The sequence below is a fragment of the Pan troglodytes genome, chromosome X (genome assembly GCF_028858775.2).
Source record: "Pan troglodytes isolate AG18354 chromosome X, NHGRI_mPanTro3-v2.0_pri, whole genome shotgun sequence".
Lineage (NCBI taxonomy): Eukaryota > Metazoa > Chordata > Mammalia > Primates > Hominidae > Pan > Pan troglodytes.
In genome coordinates this window covers 22,320,957-22,339,891 of record NC_072421.2, presented here as the reverse complement: position 1 = coordinate 22,339,891, position 18,935 = coordinate 22,320,957, and the positions used below count along the sequence as shown (strand labels likewise).

At 41.3% G+C, this 18,935-nt stretch overlaps 1 protein-coding gene across 2 annotated transcripts in view; it reads left to right on the top strand.

The window, feature by feature from the left end:
* The window catches only part of SMPX (small muscle protein X-linked), a 52,152-nt gene that overhangs the window by 23,841 nt on the left and 9,376 nt on the right, over window positions 1-18,935 (top strand). The window contains exon 5 of one of the 2 annotated variants that reach the window (XM_009438849.4): window positions 605-18,855. The exons of the other annotated variant lie outside the window; for it this stretch is intronic. The gene's annotated coding sequence lies outside the window, so the exon portion shown is untranslated. Of the gene's footprint in view, window positions 1-604; window positions 18,856-18,935 lie in introns of those variants that run through there. 2 annotated transcript variants of the gene reach the window in all.

Here is an 18,935-nt window from a genome sequence, read left to right as displayed (position 1 = left end):
AGATACCACCTCAGGCTTCATGGACAAAGGTCTGGGGAACCTGCAGAACCGCTCTGGGCTGGTGTTCAAACAGACTTTGTGTCCATTTCTGTTTGTTCCCGACCCTTAGATCAGAGCATAGGTACTCAGTAAAGAACCCTTGAAACTAGCTTCTATACCATGGGTACTTTCTTCTTTCTGTAGTAAAATGTATAGATATAAAACTTGGTCCCTGCTCTCAGGATACTTAAGTCTTGATGGAAAGATAAAATACTTCAAAAGGTAGCTAACAATTCAAGAATTAGATAGCAGCTTAATTATTAAAGATATCCCAAGGCTGTTTATGACCCACTAACAACTAGGCAGCAGAGATAATGTTATGACTTTTGAGGGGCTAAGGTATGATTTGGGGTCAGGGATAATTTCAAAGAGGCAGTGGGAATGGAATGGTTTAAACAGAGGCTCAGAGATCACCTCTGGACAAATGGAGTGTCCAGGGTATTGTTAATAATTAGACCAGTCTAGTGAGACCAAAGAGTTCCTCTAGGCACTACGTCTTAAACTTTTGGAGCATAACAAAATAAAACCCCACAGCCTGCCTACACCATCTCATCTCTTTTTCCAGTGGTAAAAGAACTCAGTGATATCAAAGAATTGAAGAGGAACAAAATAAATATCAAAGTGGTAATGATGCATCAATTACAAGAAAAAGAAATGATTAGCAAAGGTAAAACCTAAGAATAATTCTACAATGATGCTAATGAGCACCGAGAAAGTCGCAATTGAAAGCCTTGGAACTGATGAAGCTCTAAAAAGAAATTCTCCTTCTGAAGTTTCAAGAATCCCTTCTGTCTGTGTTGGACATTGCAGCATGGCCACATGTGTGGCAGTCAGACTTCATGATTGTATACTAAACTAAGGTTTGAGAAAAATGCAAAATTTTAGTAATTCTTGATAGCTCACTTAGTAGGTTTTGGTTGTGTATAGACGTGAGAATCTATGGAATTAATCCCCATTCATCATTAGGAACTGAAGAAAGCACTTGTGTTTTTGTATCAAGAAGTCTTTTGAGGTCAACCAGTGGGCCTTGGACCATACTTTGAGAAACACTGCTGTAGGGCAGTAAATGAGAATGAGTTGGAATGATCTGCAGTTCCTTTGTACCCATACACAGCCTCATAATCTCAAGTTAGTCTCTATCTCATACCCCACATCAGCTAGCCAGCCCTGATTTTGGATTTTGTAGATTTGAAAAGAATCTTTATAATGCCCTGTTGGGGGAGGTGTGCCCTTATCTTAGTCTGCTCGGTCCGCTATAACAAAATACCATAGACTGGGTAGCTAAAACAGCAGACATTTATTTCTCACCATTCTGGAGCTGAAAGTCAGAGATGAGGATGTCAGTATTGTTGGGTTTTGGTGAGGGTTCTCTTCCTGGCTTGCAGATGGCCATATTCTTGCTGTGTCCTTTGATGTCTCTTCCTCTTCTTATAAGGGTGCTAATTCTATCATGGGGACCCCACAATCATGACCTCATCTAAACCTAATTACCTCTCAAAGGCCCCACCTCCTAATATTATCACATTGAGGATTAAGGCTTCAACATATGAATTTGGGGGAGGGACACAAACATGCAGTCCATAAGAGTCCTCTTCCTCCAGCACTCTGCCCCATCCCTAGCATCTTCTGTTTATCCTGTCACAAACTTACTGAATTGTAATGTATTGGTTTTCTTGTTTACATCTTCCTTATGATGCTATCGCATAGCTCCTTTAAAGGCTGCAATTCACATGATACATATTAGGCACACAGGGCAAGTCTGGAGGATGTTGCCGGTGCCCTGACCACAGCAAGTCTGGGATCACTTAGAAATGTAGACATTCCAAGTCCTTGTAATCTTAGGGAGCTTACCACTTTAAAAGAAAGACTAGCTTCTCTCAAAAGGTCCATAGTTAACATTGTTGACCAAAATCAGTAATGGGCCCAGAAATTTGACTTTAAATAATTGATTGTATTCCTCTGGGAAACTAAAAAATTAAGGAAAATGTCAAGTTTGTCTCATATTCCTCAAAAGAGGAGAAAGATGTGTAAACCAGAAGAAAACTTAGTATTCAAGAATTCTTTGGCTTTATTTTTCAAATAACATCCACGTCTAGATAAGACATATTTACCAACCTGTCATCCAGAGAGTTGTCATCTCTGATACGGGAGAACATAAGGCGCTCATTACTCTTAAATGTTAAACATGCATCACCATCATTCCTACTGATTCAAGGGCTAATTCTGAGAGTGTTGGAAGAAGGGCAAATTGATATACCCAGACAACTGATTAAAAAGTGCATTTAGTACATAACAACAGACCCCCAAAACACATGAAGCAAAAACCAACACAAATGAAGGAAGAAACAGACAATCTAATGATAATAATTGGGGAATTCAATATCCCATTTTCCATAATGTCTAGAATAACTAGACAAATGATCAAGGAAATATAAGACAAGAACAACATCATAAACTAACTAGACGTAACATATATATAATGTGTATATATACATTATGTATGTGTACATATACACATATACACACCAATGTGTACATACACACATATACACACTAATGTGTACATATACACATATACACACTAATGTGTACATATACACATATACACATTAATGTGTACATATACACATATACACATATACACATATACACATAATGTGTATATATACACATATACACATAATGTGTATATATACACATATACACATACACATAATGTGTATATATACACATACACGCATTATGTGTATGTGTACACATACACGCATTATGTGTATGTGTACACATACACGCATTATGTGTATGTGTACACATACACGCATATATGTGTGTATATATATTATATGTATAGTGTGTGGATATGTATATATACACACATATAAAACACTGCCCAACAACAGCAGAGTACATGTGTACACATTCTTCTCAAGTGTACATGGAACATTGTCCAGGACAGACCATATGTTAGGCCATGAAATAAGTCTCAAATTTAAAAGGATTGAAATCATACAAAGTATGTTCTATGACCATAATGGAATGAAATTAGAAATCAATAACAGAAGGAAGTTTGGGAAATTCACAACTTGTGGAACTTAAACAACATGCTTCTAAATAACCAATGAGTCAAAGGAGAAATCACAAGGTACATTTAAAAATATTAATACTTTGAGGCGAATGAAAACAAAAATACAGCATACCCAAATTTATAAGATGCAATGAAAGCAGTACTTAGAGGAAAGTTTACAGTTATAAATGACTATATTAAAAAAGATCTCAAATCCCATAACCAACCAATCAAACCAATATTAGCACCTATTCCATATTTGGGAAACATGCACTTTATCATCTTATAGTAAACTTATGATTAAATTGATGCATGAATGGAAATATCATTCCTTTCAAATGGTAAGGAATAATAAATGTAATAAATCTATTTGTATAAACACTATAACAATGTAACAGAGACTGGGAAATAAAAAATGATTGCCCAGTAGATCACCATTTTAGCAAAATACTGACTTTGGTATTTCCCCTTCTAGTCTTTTCCTCTGGGTTTACTTCTGGGATGCAATACAACCAAGTTGCTAACAATATGTTGATCTGGGGTTGTGAAGACTTGGTCTCATTTCCTTCTACGTTTGCAACTTTGCGCTCTATGCCTCTATTTTCTTGTTTGATAAAAGCAGAAAATGGCACCTCTCTCAATCAGTAGTTGTGAAGGGTTAGGGAGATGTATTTTTAAAAGTATCTCCAGGCGCAGTACCTGGGATGGGTAATTACTCAGTAAATAGGAACTGGTTCTTATATATTTTTCTTATATAGCATCATTTGTAGCACTTGTATAGTTTTGTATCTTGCTTTTTCCACTTTACATTTTATCACAAGATTAGTTTTCATATTGCTTTGCAGCCTTCAGAATTAGGATGATTTATTTCTCATAGTCTTTGACTTATCATGATTTCATAACCTTTTCCTTTTGCCAGAAGACAGAGGACTGATTTATTGTTTCACATAGAACTAGACTTAAACACACTTCTCCAAATGTCTTCTCTGTGGTTTGTGGAAATTTTTTGTCCTCATTTTTGAAATGTTCCCTGCTTTGACCCAATTACAGAGCTCTATTCACTTTCTCTGAAGGAAATGGTTTTATGCTGATATTTTTCATTCTCTAGTGAAGCCACATTTATTTTGATTTGTGATGCTCTTTTTAAATTCTTCCTGATCTTCACTTGGTTAGGATAAAGACAGGTTCTGCAGTGATTCTGAACTGTATCAAGGTCTTGTTCATTTGTTTTCCTGGCTGGCAAAACTCTCGTTTTAGACCCTGGTTACAGTCTGTGTGGGTGTAGAGGACTTGAGAGTGAACACAAGAAGACTTTGAGTTGATTGTGGCAGTTGCTTTAAGAGCCTCTCAACAGTAAACACACAGAAGCTACCTGTGTAGTTTCTATTAAAACAGAGATTTGGAGGGTCTAGTGTGTGAATTATCAGGAAGAAATTGGAATTGGTGCGAGAGCTTTTAGGGAGTAGACTTGAGACCAGAGAAGCACATTTGCGTCAGCCAGCTTGGTGGAAAGCAGAGGTGACTCCGAACCCAATTCTGTTGATCTTCCTATACTGGCACACACATCTCCATGGGCCAAAAGACAGTTACACCTGGCACCTGTTCTACTCTCAATGTAATGGAACTCATTACTCTATCTCATTTGTTCTCAATGGGGGGAGGGTGTGGATTTTTCCTCCCAGGGGACATCTGGCAATGTCTGCACACAGTTTGAATTGTCACAACTAGGGGTGGGCTGCTACTGTCCTCTAGTGAGGAGAGGCCAGGGATGCTATTAAACATCCCACAATGCCAAGGATGACCTCCTACAACAAAGAATGATCCAGCCCCAAATGTCAGTACTGCTGAGAGTGAGTAACCCTGATTTACCTGCTTGAAAGGTTGATGTTAGGTCCAGCTTGCTGCGGACTTTTCTTTCCAAGCAATCAATGCATTGCACGTCACAGAAATTAAGACAGTAGTAAAAAGAGTAAAGTAATTAATTGCCAATATTTATAATCTCTTAACAGTAATTAAGACTTAGGAATGAAGCACTCTTAAATATGATTCTTGTCAATTGCCAGATTAAACATATTTATGGTATATGGTCTATGTGGAATTGCCTCAAACCCAACTATTTTTATAGGTTATTTTTTCATCTCAAATGTATCAGAAAGCAGATTATCTCAGCAGCTCATCAAGTCTTCTAAAGTATTAACATTAAGCATTAGTAGTCACCAGCATCAATATCAATGTCATCATTTTTATTGTCATCATGAACATTCCCATTTATTATATGCTTGTGATATGCCTGGTACCATATTTTGCACCTCACATGCATTATTTCATTCATTCCTTGTGCTCACTGCATGGGGTATTACTACAATGCTCATTTTGTTTATGGGAGAGTGAAGGCTAAGAGAGCTTATGCAACTTGACCGAGGTCACCCAGATTGTAAGTCACAGAGGTGAGGTGCAAACCATCATCTGTCACACTAAACAGCCAGTCCTTTTAATCACTATCACCCACTGCATTCTTAAAAAATGTTCTTTTAGCTATAGTCTTTGCAAATAATATTTCACCATGTTGGGTCAGTGCAAAGCAAGCAAAGGCTAAAGAGACTGCAGAAACTGTCACTGTCACAAAGACGAACACTGAAACATAACCCTGGCATGTTGGTTGATGTGTTCCTTTGTTTGCTCATTTGTTTATTCATTCACATATTCATTCTTTTAGCTAGTCAGCATTTACTAAACACAAAAGATGCACCAGGTGCTGAGTATATCAGGCATTAGGGATTCAAATATGCCAGAGCATCTACCCTGGTTCACAGTTTAATGGGCAAAACATTGCATGGAAGCACAAATAATTTGCTCTTTTTAAGGATTTTGACAAAAAGGAAGAGTTAATACCCATAAACATCAGAGAAAGTATGAGAGAGAGAGAGAGAGAGAGAGAGAGAGAGAAAGGAGGGGAAGGGAGAGGAGGGGAAAGGAGAGGAGAGGAGACAGAAAAACACCGATTATGGCAGTGCTGGGGATGACATGGACTTTGCCCAGTGCTGACAAAACTGCAGCAGAGCAATACCAGACCGCTGCAGAGCCCACCTGCCTTTGCTCCGCAGATGAGCAAGGGCTTGTCAGGAGTCTGTGTCATTCATGGTGCAGCAGTCTCCGACCCATGAAGCCTTTTCGCTCATTCCCTCTCACGCTGTGTGCAGCCCACGCAGAAAACTGGGGAAGTGAATTCCAGGCTGTCTAATCAGGGTTGGCTGCATCGTGACAATGCTGCTCATTTTAACTCCCTGCACATGCTGTGGCATTTGAGAAGGAGAAGGAATCACGAGGAGCAAATCAAGACTTGCAAATTTAACTTGTACTCCCTTACCACTGCTCCCTGCCTGTGAACTGATCATTCCACACCCTCTAGTCTAGGACTTTATGCAGATGGCAAGGGGGTGGCTGGTTTAATCCGAGGCAGGGTCAGTCAATTGGCTTCTCACTGAGGGAAATTTCTATTAAGCAGTCGACAGATTGGAGTCTCTTTCGTCCAGGCAGGTGGCACAAAGGTTGCTCAGAACAATTCATCTGGACTGCTGGATAAACAGCCGAAAGCAAGCGTGTCCTATTGCCAGAAAGTCATTGGATGCCTTCTGTAGGAAGGACAGTGGCACTTCCTTCCACCCTAGAAGATAGTGGCACTTCCTTCCACCTGTCACCGATGTAATAGAATCCTTAACAAGTAATACATATTTTACTGCCTAGCTCTTACCTGATCCCCCAATTTTGGATACAGATGATAAGAATCATGGCTGCATTTTAGTTTCAGAGGCAGCAATTAATTCCTGAAAACTACCCCAACAGGTTTATTAAATTCTGAGTGTTCAATCATCCATCTATTCAGACTTTTTTCATTGCCTGATCATTTTGTACATGGGCTAGTTGGAATTTACCTTGGCCAAATTAACCTTCTTCTTCATAATGCAAATTGACAGCATGAATTGGATTTGAGTGGGAAGGATTAAAGTGCTTGGATAAATTCACTCATTTATGAAATGAACATCTATTCACTGACTGTTTCAGGCACTACTATGTTAGAAATAGGTGATACAAGACAACATCCCTCAAGGGACTCACAGTCTAGTTGGGTAAGGATGTGAGAGGGGATATTAGCACATAGTGGTTGCAGCAGGAATGAAGAAGAAATGAGAAGGCACGGCCTTTGAATACAGGTGACAAAGAAAGAGTCTAGACAGGATGTTGGAAAACAGTTATCCCACTGAAAGAAATGTGGAAGAGAAGTGATTCAAGTATAGGTTTATACCCTGGCTTTGCTATTCCCTTGTCTTGTGATTTTATATAATTGCTCTGCCTCAGTTTCTTCATCTGAAAAATGAGAAAAATACCTAACTCCCAGAGGCAATTCTGCTGTCCACCCTGAGGAATATTTAGCAATGTTTGAAGACATTTTTGATTGTCACACCTCAGGGTGGGTACTCTTGGCATTCAGGGGCTTGAGACCAGGGATGGTACTAAACACCCTACAACACACAGGACAGTTCCCACAACAGGCACCGATAGTTCCAGGGCTGAGAAGCACTGAATCACATAGTGTGTATATCTAAAGTTCTGCATACCATGGGAGCTATTACAAACTACAAAATGTTACCATTAGAATGAACTTAATTTAAGATCCCCTGTCTATTAGCAGTGAGTCCCAGGAGCAATGGAATCAAGGTCAATACCAGTCTAAAATCCCAGTGTCCTATTTTCCAGTTTTGTGTTCCTACTTTATAGGAAAGACAAACAGTTTTCATTTTGAGTGTTGTGTCTGTTTCATTGGTACTGACTGCTGAGAAGGGTTGGGAATCTGAGTTCTGCGAGAAGAAGTGGGGCGATCATAGCAGAGTGGGCTGTGGCTGTGTCAGGTGGCATGGACAGGCTTTCTGCGCACATTTGCCCACCTTACAGCAGCCACTGGACACTTGATGTGCTGGAAAGAGTGGGACACACCCGTCCTCCACTTGCAGCTCTGGCACGTAGTAATTCAGTGACCTTGGGCAACTTCCTGACCACTCTGAGCCACATCTATAAATAGGAATAATAATGTAAGTCTTGAGAAGGCACCGTAAAGATAGTGAATTGACTCAGATGGTGCTCCTGGTACACAGCAGCTTCCAGGAAGTCTTCATTCCCTTTGCTGTCCTCACAGTCTGCCCATACCTTCTGCCCTCTGCCCCTTGCTTCCAAGGCTAGGAGTTGATTGGTTGGTTGGTTTTTAAGTGAAATACTGTCTGAAGAGTAGCTCTGCACATTTCCCCAGCGAATATGAAGAAAGCTCACCGAAAATTAAAATCCATTAATTATCTTATCTGTGACTAATATGAGCTCATTGAAGCACTTGCAAACATCTGGGAGGATCTCTTTCTCAATCACCTGAATCCTTTGAGCTTGAGCCAGTTCATGAGATGATTTCTAACCTGCAACTGTCCTCTTTCTCCTGGAGGAGGCATTGCAGTTCCAGTTTTCAAAACCTGCAGCAGCTCATGTTTCCAAGGCCTTTGTCTCAAGACAGCAAAATTACAAACATTTCACTTTAGCATTTTCATTTTGTTTTGGAGACTTCAAGGAATTTCCCTCCTCTCACCCTAATTTTTAACTAGCAAATGCATCTCGTTTGTAATTTGATTTTTCTCTGAAGAGAATCAGCTTAAGAAATACTTGGAGAGTTGAGCTGCCATTGCCCTACTCTCAAAGAAAAGTCAAACAATGGACTTTATACAGCATTTTCCTGAGCATTTTGAATGGGCTTTATGGCCAAAAATAGACATTTCACCTTTCTAGTAATCTTTTGTGCATAGGCTATGTACTATTGGAGTCTGGTCCAGAAAATAAAATGAGAGCTATGTCGATCTCAATGTCCAGAAGTGCCCTGGGTGTCTTCTCTATGACACCCTGTCCTGGGTTATGCCCCTTTCACATTTAATTTCCAGCTATGATTACCTTGCAGAGGTGTTTTCTCCCTCTATCTGACATTATTTAATTTGATAATCAAATTATGTCTATGTTGCAATAATAGGTAGGCAGTCACTAGTAAATACAGGTGCCAGAGAACATGGCAGCCTGGAGACTTTGTGAAATGGCTGCTTAAGGGGCATCATACAGGCCAGGCAATGAGGAAACAGGTTTATTTGGAAGTTTTATAACATACGCAAAATCACATCTTTTAACTAGGGGATAATAGTAGCAATAATATTAACAAACCCTTGCTCTTGATTTTAAGAATTCCGAAATCCTTCCATGTCCATTCTCTCTTTCGAACTTCATAACAGTTCTGTGAGATAGGTAGGGCAGGCACTGACTTTGCAGTTCAATCTCACATGACTTCCAACTTCACAAAGGGTGGAAGATTGTGGGTTGTATTGTCTTCTCCCTCCAGAGAAGGTTCATTTTAAGACTAATTATTAATTAAGCCTATTGAAGTCCATCTGTAGAAAATGGGTGTAATCCCTTTCAATCAGAAAAGTAGGATCACCATGTAGTCTGCAACAGGTGCCCAGGAAGGGGATTAGTAACAATCCATTCCATGGGCCAGAATTGAACAGATAATGGCTCTGCTTATACCCAGAAGGACTTTTGTCACTGACATGGAAAGATATTCAAGATTAATCTACCCACCTCTATCTATAGATATATTTCAAAGGAAATGCATTATCTCAATTTCTACCTCTGTTTACTATTTTCTTGTTTAATTTTTAAAAGTCATACTGTAATCTTTATACACATACAAACATACCACATACACATACACACACACATGCACATACATGCACACACATGGTAGAGGACAGATTTGATTCAGGATTTGGAAATTGGGTTGAAATGTCTTAATTTCAGAAAGATCAGGTGGCAAACAAATGGGTCTGGGGAAAACTTCACTTCAAGATGCCCCCAAACCATTGCCCTAAAGGTCAACTCTTCTGGAAAGCTCTTCGTTTTCACTGACAGCTAAGAAATGGTGTCCCAGACACCCTGCGAGGTCACATACAAAGTTTACTGCTTATTATCCGTCAGGAGAGAGAGAGCCTGGGAGTCATTCCGAGCCAAATCCAATCCAATTATGGGCCAATTATAGACCTGCTTTCGCTGCCAGGAGCAGGCCACCCCAGCAACCCAGCTGGTGTCAGAGCCCCTGGCTGGCAGGGATTCCCAGCACATAGGAAGAGGAGCTCATGCCCCAGATAAGACAAAACAGCTGATAATGCTCTAGACCAGCACAGATGGCAAATGCAACTGCATTAGAATGGTTCTTGATCCTCATCACCACCCCCAATGCCATCCCTTCATAACAGAGTCCAGATTCAGTTTTCTCTCCTGTGTGGCACCCTTTTTTTACTATGTGATCAAATTCTGAAATACCAAGAGGTGGTAGGCCAGACTTTGCTCCTGTACTCAGGGCCAACCTTCCATTACTGGTTGAGTTCCTGCAGCCTATGCTATGGTGCGAACTGGGGTCACAGTGCCTGGATACCCACAGCACCACTGACAACCTCACTGAACATGTAGGAGTTAAAATGCCAAGAAACTTGAGTTAGAAACTTGACCTAGGTAAAAATAAAGCTATCTCTATTAAAAATCAAAACAATTTTGGCTGGCACTTCCAACCTACGGAGATCATTTCAGGTCCACATTCTAGCATCAAATAGTGTCATTATTCCTCCAGGCTGGCTTTGCATGGATGACCTGCCAATTTGAGAAGCCAGCTTTTTCTCATCTTTAACTGAGACCTTGAGGACAGTGGGGACAGGGCAGCACCAAGGACAGCATCCTGTGGGTGACTGCAAAGGAAACCCTTTTCAGATTGGCCTAGAGCTGTGGTTCTCAAACTTTCACATGAATCAGAATCATCTAGACAGCTTGCTGAAACTGAGATTGCCAGGCCAAAGCCCTAGGGTTTTCAATTCAGTAGGTCTGGGATGGGTTCCAGAGTTTGCATTTCTGACAAGTTCTTAGGGAATGCTGCTGCTGCTGGTGGTAGTTTGGGATCACACTTTGAGAACCACTGACCTAGAGCCATCAATCAGATTGTTTAGGTCTGGACATTCAGAAGTCCCCCAACTATCCCATCACCGGCTCCACAGTTTTCAGGCTAGTCTCCAAAAGTACAGTGAGAAGCTTGGTCAGATTTCTTTGCTGAAATTTATATATACTAAGCATCAATGAAGCAATAATCACAAATGCTTGTAATAGTGCTTCCAATGGTCAGGTACTGTTGCAAGCCCTTTACCTTGTGAGATGTCAGTGAGTTAATACACGTAAGAGCTCCATTTTACAGGTGAGAAAACTGAGGCACAGAGAAGTTACATGACTTTCTGCAAGGTCACACAACTAGATAGTGGGGAAGCCAGGAGTCAAATCCAGGCTGTCTGATTTTTAATCATTACCCCAGTCTGACTCTCAATGTGGCAGACAGGTCCATGGCGGTGAAATGAGCTGGGTAAATTATGAGGGACAATCCTAATGTAAAGGATGAGGAATTCTACATCAACTTACCCCCTAGTCACTTAACCTTACTGATACAATGTTCATTTCTGTAGCTGTTTAGTAAGTGCTGACACTGTTACAGTTCAAGGGTTGGAAAACCAGAACCAACAGGCCAAATCCAGCCCATCACCTGTTTTTTTTCTTAACTTTTTGAGATCGTTCTAGATTTACATGCAGTTGTAAGAAGTAATACAGAGAGATGCCTGGATGAAATGACTGGGAATAATGAAGTCATTTTTCCAATCTCTAATGAAAGTATTTCTAAATAAGGCCTTGCCAAGGTTCAAATATATGCTGAGACAAAAAAGCTGGGTTTGATAATTTTCATTCAAGTATACTTCTGTGGCTGTCCAGGTAGTGGAAGTAAAACACAAAAGGTTTTCCAAATTTGAACACTTTTCAAGTCCAAGAAACGACAGGACCAAAGGATCACAGCTACTTGGCAGACTGATAGGCAGCTTTATCTTATTTTTTTTAGAGACAGGGCGTCACTCTGTTGCCCAGACTGGAGTTCAGTGGTATGATCATGGCTCATGGCAGCCTTGACCTCCTGGGCTCAAGCGATCCTCCCACCTCAGCCTCCCAAGTAGCTGGGACCACAGGTGCACACACCACCATACCTGGCTATTTTTTTTTTTTAAGCAGAGATGGGGTTTCACCATGTTGCCCAGGCTAGTCTCAAACTCCTGAGTTCAAAAGATCCTCCTGCTTCAGCCTCCGAAAGTGCTGGAATGACAGGTGTGAGCCACTGCACCCAGCCTGATAGGCAGCTTTATAGCTTTTCTCAAATATCATGACAGAAGAACTGAAGCTGGTTTCTGAACAACTCAGTTGTCCAGCCTTGGGCTTTGGGTGAGAACCATCGTTTGTATTCTAGTTTTCTTAGTTACAGAGTCAGGCAGCAGCAAAACGCTGGATACAGTTAGATCTATGGTCCTCAGCACATTATGTGCACATTAGAATCACCTGGACTTGCTGAGTGCCACTTGCTATCAGTTAATTCTTAGAGGGTGGCAGGATAGGCCTGGGAATGGGTATGTTTCACAGAATCTTCAGGTGATCCTGATGTGTGTCTTGGTCTGAGAAGGACTGATAAGGTGTTTCTCAGAGCGTCCTTTGATGAACTAGACTGAAATCTTTCTTGCTTGGGAAAGTATTTCTTTGGTTGAATGTTGCTGAGATGAAAGTATTCAACGGTGGAAAACAGCCAAGCATTCTTGGAAAGTCATGCAGCATACATGTGCATTTATTTATAGGGTGAACCAGTGGTGAGCCATGGCTTCTATTTGGGATAGGACATGGGAAAGAGATACTAAGTTCAGGACTGCCATATGAGTCCAAACAATAGCCATATTAGGCCTAGAAGGGGCTGAGAATACTCTAGCTCCCACTAATAAATGTGCTGTCTTGTCAGGGTTGTGACTCGTGTCTACCCAGCAATATATAGAGTCATATTCTTACAGGTTAGGGGACTATCAATGTCACTTAGTCCAACCAAGACCCAGCCTAATGCAGCAATCTCTCTATACTCACTGCTTTCCAGATATGTACCCTACCCTGGAGAATCACCTGGGTTTAACTATGAACTCAGCAATTTTTAACCCCTATCTAATTCATCTCCCTCTAAAAACTGCCAGGGCCATTATTCCCTTCAGATAATCCCACTTGCACCCTTTGGGAATGACTCATTATAGGGAGAACCCAAATAAGTGCCCATTCCATTGGCGTTTCTTTTAACAAATTCAGTCTCTGCATGTATAAACATAAGTGGGTTATGTTTGTGGTATGACATGCTAAGGACTAATCACTGGGTGCTGAGCAGTTGCACTGTAAACTTTGGTTCAAGGTCAGCCAGCTGTGTTGCCCACTCCCACAAAGCTGAATCCATAAGTTCTCAGGATGCCACCTCTCTAGAGTCTGGCTACTTATCTTTCTTCCCCATTTCATAAATGCCCAAGCAATATGGTCCTACCCTGTAGCCAGGATCCAGTTTTTGACATGTCACACTAAACACGAACTTTTCATGGTTTCCATCAATTCGCCTATTCCTTGATACATAAAATACAAGAGCTGAACTTGGGCTAAGGCAGCTGTATTAGTTATCTTTGGCTGTGTAACAAATTATTCAAAATTTAAAAGAACAATAAATATTGTCTCACAGTTTCCGTGGATCAGGAATTTAGCATGGCTTAGCTGGGTGGTTCTAGCCTAGGGTCCCTCATGAGTTTGTAGTGAGTTGTTGACTAAGATTGAAGGATCTACTTCCAGGATGGCTCACTCACATCACTGGCTAATTGGTGATGACTGCTATCAGGAGGAGGCCTTGGTGCCTTCCCATGTGGACCCACCCATTGGGCTGCTTGAATGCCCTCACAACATGGCAGTCAACTCTCCCTGGAGTGAGTGATTCAAGAAAAAACAGGGCAGAAGCAGCAAAGTCTTTTATGGCCTAGCCTTGGAATTCCTACTTTGTCATTTTTGTAACATGCTACTGATTACACAAGCCAGCCCTATTCTATGTCGAAGGGGACTATACAAGGATATGAATACCAGGAGGCAAGAATCATTGGGAGACATCTTGAAGGCTGCCTACCATAGCCACCTACCCCCTTCATTTTTTAGATGATAAAACCGAGGTCCAAAGAAGTGAGATTCTCAAAGTCACATAGCTGTGACATTTCAGTATTTGCTTTTCTTTCACCCCTCCTGATCCTTACCAACCAGAATTTCTTACATTTATTTAAAACACCAAAAGTTGTTTATCTTTGGGGAGATTAGGAAGATTATTTCCAAATGTGAAGCCAGTTTCTCTGATGCTTCTAACAGAGAAAGCCCTGACAGCACATAAGCACAGTGCATAGTGTGAGCACTGAGGAAAGTCTTTTCTTCATGTCCTTGAGTCATTAGAGGGGAGGGGCTCCAAAAGGAGGGAGAGGAAGGCAGAACCTCTACAGGGAGGCAAATCCAGAAGTGAACTAAAAATCCATTGTTTGAGTGATACATCTTAGCTTTTGCACACTGTTCCCTCTCCTCAGCTTGCTCCCACATGCAATGGTTTTCCTGCTCTTTTGCTTGCTTGCTTGCTTGCTTGCTTGCTTGCTTGCTTGCTTGCTTTCTTTCTTTCTTTCTTTCTTTCTTTCTTTCTTTCTTTCTTTTCTTCTTCTTCTTCTTTTTTTTTTTTGATGGAATCTCACTCTATTGACCAGGCTGGAGAGCAGTGGAACAACCTCTGCTCACTGCAACCGCCCCCTCCCGGGTTCAAGTGAGTCTCATGCCTCAGCCTCCGGAGGAGCTGGGATTACAGGCGTGCGTCACCACATCCGGCTGATTTTTTATTTTTAGTAGAGATGGGGTTTCACCATGTTGGCCAGGCTGGTCTCGAACTCCTGGCCTCAGGTGATCTGCCTGCCTTGGATCCCAAAGTGCTGGGATTACAGGCGTGAGCCACTGCGCCCGGCCTCTCTTTTGATTTCTGAGGATCAAACCCAGAACAACAAGAAAAAAGCACAGGATATTACGAACAATCCAACTAACGGGAGGGAAAACTCTCCTCAGGAGTTGGAGTTCCATTAATCTCAGATGAAAGTGAATGAATCCCAAGTAACTTCCTAGGAGAAGCACATAATTTTTTTCTGTGAAAACTTATGTTTCTAAAAACACACACACACTCAGGCCAACATACACACACATTTTAAAGTGCACAACTCAAAACTGTGCTAAATATTATCAAGTTCCTTTTCAGGATCCTCTTTGAAATAGTCATCTATGAAATGAAACAAAAAGAAAGCAACCTCTTGTATATTCGCTATCCTTTTTCAATCCGTTCAAAAACGACAAGGCTTGTCATGTCTGCTCAGCTTAACTAGTCAGGAAATGACAACTTTCTCCCCGCCTGACCTATTTTGTCTAATGGGGCCCACTCCTCTGCCCTCTGACAAGCTACCTTCTCTCCTGAGTTCCATTTATAGCAGGGCTTTATTTATGGTTAAATCGTTAGGAATGGAACTGTCTCCCTCACAAGGCTTATTTCCCCTGTTCAATAAATTAAGCCAGGGGATCCGAGAGACTGCCCATTTCTGCTTTATTTAAGCTCAAATTCCTCACAGCCCAGAAAATACTGCAAATTGCCAGAAGAGAGCTCAGTATGAGTTCCCACTGCTTGCCCAACAGTATGTGGTCACTTGCAAGTTGTCTTGGATTTACTGCTCAAAGTAATGTTTGTGTAACCTGTGGGAATTTTCCTCAGCCCTCGATGGAAGTTTGAGATCTGGAACTGAAATGCTTCAGTGAGGAGCCCCTGGGCCTTTGCTAATGGACAAGGGACTCCCTTCTCAATCCTCAGGCATGAGCCATTGGACAAGTGCTGTGATCTTCTCATATGTTTGACCCCTCTTTTCACCTTGAAATAAGGTTTGCAAACTTCATTCATCCACTATGTATTCTTGTTGCTGTCACACAGGTGACCTCGCTGAACAATTGGAGCATTAATGGCCCACAGCTGTCAAAGTGACCTGTGCACTTCACTACTCAAAGCCTTTTCTCACTTGTTTTCAGTTGCCAGAGCCCTGCAATCAGCGGATCTTTCAAAAAATACAAAACCAAACCCCGCAAAATGGATCGGGTCACTGCCCTGCTGCATATCCTTCAGCGGCTCCCCATGACCCTTCGGGCCTGTGTTAACTGTCTCAGACTTGGCAGGCTTTTTTCATCTTGCATTTCTGCCTGTGCAGGACATTCCTCGCTCCAATCCTAGTGAACCTCTGCCAGCTGATGGAGGCGCCATGCTGATTCTAGGCCTTTACACATGCTCAGAATATTATTTTTTGATCTTTGTTCCCTCCCGTATTCATTATCTGGCTAACTCCTACCCATCATTCAAGTCTCAGTTAAATACTATTTTAGAAAAACTTTTCCGTTGCCTCTTAAACTGGGTAAAGCATCCATGGCTTCCTGTGTTTGTCCCAGGATAGCAGCACCCATCACAATGGAGGACTGGATTGCCATTGTTTATTCTGTCTGATTTTCCTTCTAGATCTTAAGTTCCATGAAGGGGGATAACTTGTCTGACTTGTCCACTAGTGTATCCACAGTGCCTAATACATTTTCTAGCATATAATGTAGGCCATATAAAACTAGGAATTCTGCTTTCCACTTTTAAGACCATTTAAGCATATTTAAGCACAGAGCTGTGTCCAAAAGAAACATACATTGATTTCTAAAAATGGCCCCTGTATTAGTCTGTTCTTACGCTGTTAATAAAGACATATTTGAGACTGGGTAATTTATAAAGGAAAGAGGTTTGACTCACAGTTCAGCATGGCTGGGATGGCCTCAGGAAACTTTCAATTATGGTGGAAGGGCAAGCAAACACATCCTTCTTCACATGATGCAGGAAGGAGAAGTGTCAAGCAAAAGGGGGAAAAGCCCCTTATAAAACTATCAGATCTCGTGAGAACTCACTCTCACGAGAACAGCATGAGGATAACCATTCCCATGATTAAATTACCTCCCACCGGGTCCCTCCCACGACATGTGGGGATTATGGGAACTACAATTCAAGATGAGATTTGGGTGGGGACACAGCCAAACCATATCAGCCCCCAGAAGGAATGTAAATCTTCACCTAAGAAAGATTTATATTGTAAACAGGTACAGCGTACACTCTTTTGGTGATGGTTACACTAAAAGCACAGACTTCACTTCTATGCAATGTATCCATGTGACAAAACTGCATTTGTACTCCTTAAATTTATACAAATAAAATAAAAAAGAAAAAAAGATTTACATTGTAAAACACAGTAAAACTACCTAAAAATCTTCTCATTGGCCCAAGATTCCCTCATCCTAGAGACGTTTTACCTCAAATCTCTCTTCTTTCTTTCCAAGAAATCCTATTTTCCACTGAGTCCCCAAGCCCCTTTTCCATGTAATTTAGACTCAGTTCACTTTTTTCAGTTCCCTCTCTGCATATTTAGATCTCCCCGACCATCAGCACCACAAAGAGCTTGAAGCCAAGATGACAAAGATTGAGTCTTGTTTGGAAGATAGAAAAGGAGGAAGGGATGTTTTAATTTATAAGCTTTTTGTGGATCTTTGTCCCTGAATAATAGTAATAGTATATGTTGACTATGTCAGAGGCAGTCTGCTAAATGCTTTACCATGTTATCCTCCCAACCACCCTGTGAATTTGACAATATTATTTCCCTATCCTTAGGAACACTGGGGTTCACGTTGTTGGGTAAGTTGCCCAAGGTAGCATAAGTGGAAAGCAGGAAAGCTGGGTTTGAAGGCAGAGTGGGCTGTGAAAATGTCTCCACAGTGGACACTCAGGGAACATTTGTTGATTGCAGAGACAGGGTCCCACCTTGGAACCAGCCTGGAGACTGGCAAGGCAAAGGGTGTAAAAGCAATTTCTCTGATGAATTGATTGGAAACACATGTCAAAGCTTTATTTCAAAGTTGCTTAAAGAGGCTTCAAAAATCCAGTTCTAAAACTTGGAATAGGAAAACATGTGGTTAGATAACACTGTGAGACGAGGTACAAGTGATCAGTAAACTCTGTTACAAGGTGACTTTAGTGAGGCAGGTATATCAGATCTCCCAGAAGGGGCTCTTAATCTCATTGAAGTTGATTAGAAAATTACTAATATGTTTTATCAGCAATACTTCCCAGAAGGGACCACTTAACACACCAGTGCACGAAGCTCTGTTCTAGCTCAGGTTTGAGATCATTTTCTTTCATCAGAAACAGCTGTCTCTAAAGCAGCATTTGTTTTTTTCCACCTCAGCACTATTGACAATTGGGCCAGGCAACTCTGTTACTGGGGCCGTTCTGGGCATTCTAGGATAGTTAGCAGCATCCCTGGCCTCTACTCACCAAATGCCAGTAGTACCCTCTCCTTCCTGATTGTAATAACCAAAAAATGTCTTCACATAGTGCCAAATGCCCACCACGGGGTGGGGGGCAAAAATCATTCTCTCCCTCTATTGAAAACTACTAGTTTAGAAACTTCATTTTCAAGTGGTCCATGGACCAATAGCAACAGCATCCCCTGGGTAGTTACTAGATATGTGTGGTCTCAGGCCTCTCCCCAGACCTCCTGAGTCAGAATCTGCAGTTTAACAGGATCCCCAGGGATTCATATGGATGTTAAATACTGAGAAGCCCTCCTAGGCTGTGGTTCTCAATCTTGTCTGCACATCAGAGACCTGGGGAGCTTTACAAATTACTGATCCCACTTCCAGAGACTCTGATGTAATTGGTTTGGGGCAGCCTGGGCTTTGGGATGGTTAAAAAAACTCCCTCCAG